Source organism: Taudactylus pleione, unplaced genomic scaffold (genome assembly GCF_031769625.1).
Source record: "Taudactylus pleione unplaced genomic scaffold, aTauple2 ptg000139l, whole genome shotgun sequence".
NCBI lineage: Eukaryota > Metazoa > Chordata > Amphibia > Anura > Myobatrachidae > Taudactylus > Taudactylus pleione.
Window position 1 is genome coordinate 5,169,381 of NW_028284541.1, and position 9,859 is coordinate 5,179,239.

Below are 9,859 nucleotides of genomic sequence, written 5' to 3' on the forward strand. Positions count from 1 at the left end.
CTAGGTCAGGGATCAAAGTGTGGCAGTCCCCTGCCACAGTATTAACATGCCTTAACTGCAAAACTATAGCAGGACATGCTGAGATGTGTAGTTCCACTGGTCTCTCCTGTGCCCTAAGCTTTTAAATCAGTAACATCAATGGATATTTGATTTTCTATTGTTGTTAAATACCACTTCTAAGCACCGAGAAGATTTGGTGATGGCAAAGCCTGACTTGTATGCCTGTCATAAAATTTAAAGGGGGTTAAAAATAACTGAACTTTGTAATGTATTATGCTGCAGTAACATTTAACCTTGATGATATTAACTTATTTCAATCTAATGATGATATTAACTTATTTCAATCTAATGCTCCTTCTCTTAAGTACGTTATTATCTCTGGAGAGCATCTCATCCCAGACTAAACCACTTCATTACCTGTGAAAATTGCAGGTTATTAGGCAGTAGGGGTGTGCCTGGCCATTTTGTTGTCTGAGGTAACTAAACTAAATAGTGGTCTTCTAGTACCATACACAAACTGGATGGATAGATAAATGATAGATTTAGACAGTGGCGCCACAAGGGGGGGTGCGGACTGCACCCGGGTGTTACCCGCTGAGGGGTGACACCAAAGTGCTGACTCAGTGACAGGAGCTGGATGCTGCACTGTAGCATTATGTACAGCACTCAGCTCCTGACACAGTGAGGGAGCCAGCGTTGCAAACAAACACTGGTCCCCAGAGGCCATCCGCATCTCCGGGACCCACGGAGTGACAAAAACGGGGATTCGGCCCGCTATGCCATGCCCCCTTCTGTGAGGCCACGCCCCCCACCCGCGAAGCCATTACCCTTTTTGCTAGCCATGCACACTACTAGCCCTCCCTACCCGCACCGGGTGTCACAAGCGGTAGGGACACCTCTGGATTTAGAGACATATATAGATATATATGTGTATATATAGACAGGGGTGTCAGAACGATTATTTGTTGGGGGGGCAACATAAAATCATTCCGGCGCATTTATAATTTGATACACTAGATTGTAACCTCTCTCCCCCCCCCATTTGTTTTCGTGTCTGCATCAAACTTACCTACTTTTTTAAGATGATCTCGGGGACACCTGGGGGGAGGGGAGGTTTCGGTGGGAGATGCTGGTGGCATGATGCCGCTATTCACAATATTAAGTGGCAGGAGTAGCAAAGTGATGACACCATTCATGGTCCCATCCTGATCATTTCACTGGAGAATGGCAGGATTTGGAAAGTTGTCTAGCCCAGAGGTTCCCAAATTCTGACTTTACAGTCCACGTTTTTAGGATAGTCACCATGCTTAATCACAGGTGACTTAATTAGTACCTCAGTCAATTTGATTTAACCATCTGGACTCAAGCATGGATCTCCTTAAAACCTGGATTGTAATGGCGGAGTTTGGGAACCTCTGGTCTTCATGGACATTCCTTGCCTATTCCTGTTTTATATTTTACCCCCTGTCCATGATTTACAAATCAATGGCAATAATAATTATAATACTTCACAATATATAAATGCACGAGTACCATTCAAAGGTTCTTAATTAGTTTTACTCTTTGTTCCGTGGAGCATTTGGCAATGCTGAGGATAATCAGAGGAAATCCCCTTGTGTGGCACTGAACACCTCGCTCCTCAGCAGAGGGTCATCACTGGCCTCTCCCGCCTATTGTCCACTCCATCCTGAGTCTTGGCTGATGCTCATAACTAGGCTCTTGGTCTGACAAAGATCCATACTATTTGTTCAGGACTGATTGCCAGGAAGTTACAATGGACAATAGCCCATCCCAGAGCTTTCATCTCTATTAGAGCTTCTCAATCCTCTCAACATGTAACCCAGAAGGCCATGTTATCGGAATTTCCCAGTGTGAGAATATGGAGAAAATTACTAGTCCAGTCAATTAGATTCACGTGTGCATAATCAAGGAAATCCTTAAAACATGGCTTGCTCGGGGTACTTAATGAAAGGTTTAGAAACACTCTGTTTTTGTACAGTCCTTTGTTTGTTTTTTATTTGGCTTCTATTCTGCAATGGGAACATGTTAAAAGTAAATTAGGGCTCATGAAGAAAAATCATATTACACATATTTTGACTTGCAAATCTGTCTGTTTTGACAGGCCAGACGGTATTTAACTACAAGTGCATGCTACACTGACTACTTTTTCTTGCTGACGAGAAAAGTATTAATGACACCTATGTCTGTGAATGACATATATAGGGTTATTGTGTGCTTTAAAATCATGAGAAGGGCCTAAGGCTAAAGAGTTTGAAGGCTGTTACTTGCATTGTCCAAATAGTGCAAATCTGCACTGCAACCATAGCAACCAATTAGCTTTTGTCTGTTTAGTGCAAGTTACACAATGACAGCAAATATCTAATGGGTTAATATGGTTTTTCATGCAGACTACCAAAAATTACCATTGGCCAGCCGTAGCTCGCTGAATGGAACTGGAAGCGAGGTGGGATTCCTTTCTTTTCTTTCTTTGTTTCCATTTTGTATTAGTTGTTTTCCATATACTACAGAGCCCTCTCCAACTAGAATATTGGTATGGGGTGAATGGTTACATTGTTAGTATGTGGGCGGCACGTTAGCTATTGATTCCTTGGCAAACCGCTCCATGACCTAACTTGCAATTAGCATTCTACAGCTTCTGCACAGGAAGATCAGGTAGGAAGCTAAGAGTCTGGCTTCAGATTTTCTGTAAATGCACTAAAGATGGAGGCTTGGCTCTACCCAAATTCCATAAGTACTGCTTACTTGCTCTCCTTGCTCAAGCAGCCCTAGCCCATGCAAAATCTAGAAGGACCTACTTTCACCAGACTCGCTATATTGGTCACAACCCAGACAAGGGGCTGTGTCTCCCCGCCTCCCTCCTACTCTAATATTCTCTCTCTCTCTCTCTCTCTCAATATGGGATTATAGCTATAGAGCACTGGTTCTCAAACTCGGTCCTCAGGATCCCAAACAGTTCAGGTTTACCAGGTCACCCAGGAGGAGCACGTGTGTATTTATTACGCACTGACACATTTTAAAAGATTCACAGGTGGAGCTAATTATTTCACTTCTGATTCTGTGAGGAGACCTGGAAAACATGCACTGTTTGGGGCCCTGAGGACCGAGTTTGAGAACCTGTGCTATAGAGTGTTTAGTCTAACTCAAAATGTGCCTCTCATTACTCACTTGTGGAGGAACAAGGCACTGATCCAAAACCTTTTAAAAGGAACTCTATTAAGTGGCCCATTCTAGGTATTCCACAAATGTTTGGATCTCAGAAAAAGTTTTGGTGTCCCTTCTAAATGTATTTAACAATACCTCCAATTTAAACACTTGCACTCCTTTGTTTTTGGTACCCATTGGAGACAGCCCCTCTCGAAACTTGTGCTTACTTAAATCAGATTCCTGAGGACTCATATCATCACTTTACAGTTTCTTGATTGCTCACAACCAGCCTTTGAGAGATCCTCACGAGTTCTCTTGGGAGAGAGACATAAGGGAGACCCAGGAGCTGGAGAAGTGGCCTAAAATTTTAGAAAATTCTGCTAATTCCTCCTTTATAATTAAGGATAATGCTTTTAAATGACTGTACAGATGGCATCTAGTGCCTGCTCGCCTTCAGGCTGTTTTTCATCAGGCCACTGATAGGTGTTGGAGGGATTGTGGAGAAGAAGGCTCCCATGCTCATATAGGGTGGAACTGCCTAAAGATTATGAAGTTGTTGTATATAGTGCACCGTTTAATTCGGGCAACTCATTTCCATTAGGGGTGTGCACCGGCCACTTTTCGTGTTTTGTGTTTTGGTTTTGGATCTGGATCTTTCTTCGTGTTTTGGATCTGGATTGGTTTTGCCAAAACCACCCTTCCGTGTTTTGGGTTCTGGGTTTTGTGTTTTGGATCTGTATTTTTTTTTAAAAAAGCATAAAAACAGCTAAAATCACAGAATTTGTAGGTTTTTCTGCTCCTATGCTATTATTAACCTCAATAACCTTAATTTCCACTCATTTCCAGTCTATTCTGAACACCTCACACCTCACAATAGTGTTTTTATGTCCAAAACGTTGCACCGAGGTAGCTGGATGACTATGCTAAGCGACACGAGTGGGCGGCACAAACACGTGACCCATCTAGGCGTGAAACTGCAGTGGCAGACAGGATGGCAGTTTGAAAAACTAGGCCCCAAACTGTACATAATGCAAAGAAAAAAAAGAGGTGCAAGATGGAATTGTCCTTGGGCCCTCCCACCCACCCTTATGTTGTATAAACAGGACATGCACACTTTAACAAACCAATCATTTCAGCGCCAGGGTCTGCCACACAACTGTGGCTGAAATGATTGGTTCGTTTGGGCCCCCACAAAACAAGCTGGCAATTAATGTGTCCCTGCACAAACTGGCTCTATGGAGGCAAGATGTCATCCTCATCCTCCTCATCCACCGATTCCTCACCCTCTTCAGTGTGTACATCCTCATCCTCACAAAGTATTAACTCGTCCCCACTTGAATCCACCACCACAGGTCCCTCTGTACCTTCTGGAGGCTGGTCTCCCTGGAAGAGCTGATAATTCATTTTGATGAACATCATCTTCTCCACATTCTGTGGAAGCAACCTCCTACGCCTTTCGCTGACAAGGTTCCCGGCTGCACTAAACACTCTTTCGGAGTACACACTGGAGGGGGGGCAACTCAGGTAAAATAGAGCCAGTTTGTACAGGGGCCTCCAAATTGCCTCTTTTTCCTGCCAGTACAGGTATGGACTGTCTGCCATGCCTACTTGGATGCTGTCACCGATGTAATCCTCCACCATTCTGTCAATGGTGACAGTATCATATGCAGTGACAGTAGACATGTCAGAAATTGTTGCCAGGTCCTTCAGTCCGGACCAGATGTCCAAACTTGGTCCTGCCTGCCCTGCATCACCGCCAGCGGGTTGCTTAGGATACCTAAGTTTTTTCCTGGCAGCCCCAGTTGCAGGAGAAAATGAAGAAGGAGCCGTTGACGTGTCACGTTCCGCTTCAGCTGACAGTGTGTTCACCAGCAGGTCTTTGCACCTCTGCAGGCTTGTGTCGGCCGGAAAGAGAGACACCACATAGGCTTTAAACCTAGGATCGAGCACGGTGGCCAAAACGTAGTGGTCTGATTTCAACAGATTGACCACCCTGGAATCCTGGCAAAGCGAATGAAGGGCTTCATCCACAAGTCCCACATGCCGAGCGGAATCGCTCCGTCTTAGCTCCTCCTTCACTTTCTCCAGCTGCTTCTGCAAAAGCCTGATGAGGGGAATGACCTGACTCAAGCTGGCAGTGTCTGAACTGACTTCACGTGTGGCAAGTTCGAAGGGCTGGAGAACCTTGCACAACACGGAAATCATTCTCCACTGCGCTTGAGTCAGGTGCATACCCCCTCCTTTGCCTATGTCATAGGTGGATGTATAGGCTTGTATGGCCTTTTGCTGCTCCTCCATCCTCTGAAGCATATAGAGGGTTGAGTTCCACCGCGTCACAACCTCTTGCTTCAGGTGATGGCGGGGCAGGTTCAAGAGTGTTTGCTGGCGCTCCAGTCTTCGGCACGCAGTCGCTGAATGGCGAAAGTGGCCAGAAATTTTTCGGGCCACCCAAAGCGTCTCCTGCACGCCCCTGTCGCTTTTCAGAAAATTCTGCACCACCACGTTTATTGTGTGAGCAAAACATGGGACGTGCTGGAATTTGCCCAGATGTAATGCCCGCACAATATTGGTGGCGTTGTCAGATATCACAAATCCCCAGGAGAGTCTAAGTGGGGTAAGCCACTGGGCGATGATTTCCCTCAGTTTCTCTAAGAGGTTGTCGGCGGTGTGCCTCTTACTGAAACCGGTGATACACAGCGTAGCCTGCCTTGTAACGAGCTGGCATTTCTGAGATGCTGCTACTGGTGACGCTGCTGCTGTTGCTGCGTAAGGTGATACATCTACCCAGTGGGCTGTCACAGTCATATAGTCCTTAGTCTGCCCTGTTCCACTTGTCCACATGTCCGTGGTTAAGTGGACATTGTGTACAACGGCATTTTTCAGGACACTGAGGACACTTTTTCTGACGTTTCTGTACAGTCTCGGTATCGCCTGCCTAGTGAAGTGGAATCTAGACGGGATTTGGAACCGGGGACACACTACCTCCATCAATTGTCTAAATCCCACTGCACTAATGGCGGATACCGGACGCACGTCTAACACCAACATAGCAGTCAAGGCCTCAGTTATACGTTTTGCTTCAGGATGACTGCTGTCGTACTTCATCCTCCTCGCTAAGGACTGTTGGAGGGTCAATTGTTTAGTAAAAGTAGTGGTGTTCCTACTTCCTCTCTGGGATGATGAACGACTCCCAGCAGCAGCAACAGCAGCAGCAGTAGGCGTAGCAATGCAGGATCCTCCGGAGGAATCCCGGATAGGAGAGTCAGTCATGCCAGTGACATGGCCTGCAGGACTACTTCCGATCCTAACTAAGGAGGAAATTGACGAGGAGGGAGTTGACGGTGTGGTTTGCAGGCGCTTGGATACAACAGGACAACGGGATTTAGGTGTCCCTGGACTGCTTACGGTCTTAGCCAAAGTTTCTGAACTTGACAGTAACTTTTTATGAACGCGCTGCAGGTGCCGTATAAGGGAGGATGTTCCTAGGTGGTTGACGTCCCTACCCCTACTTATTTCACCTTTACATATGGTACATATGGCAAGACAGTTGTTGTCCGGATTTGGATAGAAATATTGCCAGACCAAAGAGGTGGAATGTTTGGTCTTCTGCCCAGGCATGACCGTGATGGGCTTTTTCATCCCACGGACAACAACTGTCTCCCCCGGAGCCTGATTTAAACAAACCACATCACCATCAGAATCCTCCTCGCCAACTTCCTCCTCAGCGCCAGCTACACCAGTATCCTCATCCTGTTGTACTTCAACAGTGACATCTTCAATTTGCATATCAGCAAGTGGACTGTGGGTGCTCCTTTCAGCACTTGCAGGGGGCGTGCAAATGGTGGAAAGAGCCACCTCTTCCCGTCCAGTGCTGGGAAGGTCAGGCATCGCAACCACCACCACACTTGGACTCTCCTTGGGGATTTGTGATATCTTCTTAGAAAGCACAGTTCTTCGCTGTGCTTTTGCCAGCTTAACTCTTTTGATTTTTTTAGTGGGAGGAGGGCTTCCATCGTCATGTGAAGCTGAACCACTAGTCATGAACATACTAGGGATCGACCTTAGCCGTTCCTTGCCACTCCGTGTCGTAAATGGCATATTGGCAAGTTTACGTTTCTCTTCAGCTGATTTAAATGTCTTTTTCAAGGTCATTTTCCTGAACTTTGCCATTTGGGATTGTATGTGCCCTCTACTATGACATTGGGCATCGGCCTTGGCAGACGACGTTGATGGCATGTTATCGTCTATGTCATGACTAGTGGCAGCAGCTTCAGCACTAGGAGGAAGTGGTTCTTGATCTTTCTCTATTTTATTTTTATCGGAGAAAGTTTGGTCCTCCATTTATGTTATATCGATTTGATATATACGTGCGGCTAAACACAGAAAATAATTTTTTTTTGGGTTTGGACTGGAGTGTACTTTGTGGGTTACAGCACCCTTTAACGGTCAAGCCAGCCGGCCCTTTACTTATGACACAGGCGCACGCTTGGCACTACTTTGTTGATGCACGTGCGGCTACTGCGCACACAATTCACAAACACAGAAAATAATTTTTTTTTGGTTTGGACTGGAGTGTACTTTCGGGGGTTACAGCACCCATTAACGGTCAAGCCAGCCGGCCCTTTACTTATGACACAGGCGCACGCTTGGCACTACTTTGTTGATGCACGTGCAGCTACTGCGCACACAATTCACAAACACAGAAAATAATTTTTTTTTTGGTTTGGACTGGAGTGTACTTTCGGGGGTTACAGCACCCTTAACGGTCAAGCCAGCCGGCCCTTTACTTATGACACAGGCGCACGCTTGGCACTACTTTGTTGATGCACGTGCGGCTACTGCGCACACAATTCACAAACACAGAAAATAATTTTTTTTTGGTTTGGACTGGAGTGTACTTTCGGGGGTTACAGCACCCTTTAACGGTCAAGCCAGCCGGCCCTTTACTTATGACACAGGCGCACGCTTGGCACTACTTTGTTGATGCACGTGCGGCTACTGCGCACACAATTCACAAACACAGAAAATAATTTTTTTTTTGGTTTGGACTGGAGTGTACTTTGGGGGTTACAGCACCCTTTAACGGTCAAGCCAGCCGGCCCTTTACTTATGACACAGGCGCACGCTTGGCACTACTTTGTTGATGCACGTGCGGCTACTGCGCACACAATTCACAAACACAGAAAATAATTTTTTTTTTGGTTTGGACTGGAGTGTACTTTCGGGGGTTACAGCACCCTTAACGGTCAAGCCAGCCGGCCCTTTACTTATGACACAGGCGCACGCTTGGCACTACTTTGTTGATGCACGTGCGGCTACTGCGCACACAATTCACAAACACAGAAAATAATTTTTTTTTGGTTTGGACTGGAGTGTACTTTCGGGGGTTACAGCACCCTTTAACGGTCAAGCCAGCCGGCCCTTTACTTATGACACAGGCGCACGCTTGGCACTACTTTGTTGATGCACGTGCGGCTACTGCGCACACAATTCACAAACACAGAAAATAATTTTTTTTTTGGTTTGGACTGGAGTGTACTTTCGGGGGTTACAGCACCCTTAACGGTCAAGCCAGCCGGCCCTTTACTTATGACACAGGCGCACGCTTGGCACTACTTTGTTGATGCACGTGCGGCTACTGCGCACACAATTCACAAACACAGAAAATAATTTTTTTTTGGTTTGGACTGGAGTGTACTTTCGGGGGTTACAGCACCCTTTAACGGTCAAGCCAGCCGGCCCTTTACTTATGACACAGGCGCACGCTTGGCACTACTTTGTTGATGCACGTGCGGCTACTGCGCACACAATTCACAAACACAGAAAATAATTTTTTTTTTGGTTTGGACTGGAGTGTACTTTGGGGGTTACAGCACCCTTTAACGGTCAAGCCAGCCGGCCCTTTACTTATGACACAGGCGCACGCTTGGCACTACTTTGTTGATGCACGTGCGGCTACTGCGCACACAATTCACAAACACAGAAAATAATTTTTTTTTTGGTTTGGACTGGAGTGTACTTTCGGGGGTTACAGCACCCTTAACGGTCAAGCCAGCCGGCCCTTTACTTATGACACAGGTGCACGCTTGGCACTACTTTGTTGATGCACGTGCGGCTACTGCGCACACAATTCACAAACACAGAAAATAATTTTTTTTTTGGTTTGGACTGGAGTGTACTTTCGGGGGTTACAGCACCCTTAACGGTCAAGCCAGCTGGCCCTTTACTTATGACACAGGCGCACGCTTGGCACTACTTTGTTGATGCACGTGCGGCTACTGCGCACACAATTCACAAACACAGAAAATAATTTTTTTTTGGTTTGGACTGGAGTGTACTTTCGGGGGTTACAGCACCCTTAACGGTCAAGCCAGCCGGCCCTTTACTTATGACACAGGCGCACGCTTGGCACTACTTTGTTGATGCACGTGCGGCTACTGCGCACACAATTCACAAACACAGAAAATAATTTTTTTTTTGGTTTGGACTGGAGTGTACTTTCGGGGGTTACAGCACCCTTAACGGTCAAGCCAGCCGGCCCTTTACTTATGACACAGGTGCACGCTTGGCACTACTTTGTTGATGCACGTGCGGCTACTGCGCACACAATTCACAAACACAGAAAATAATTTTTTTTTTGGTTTGGACTGGAGTGTACTTTCGGGGGTTACAGCACCCTTAACGGTCAAGCCAG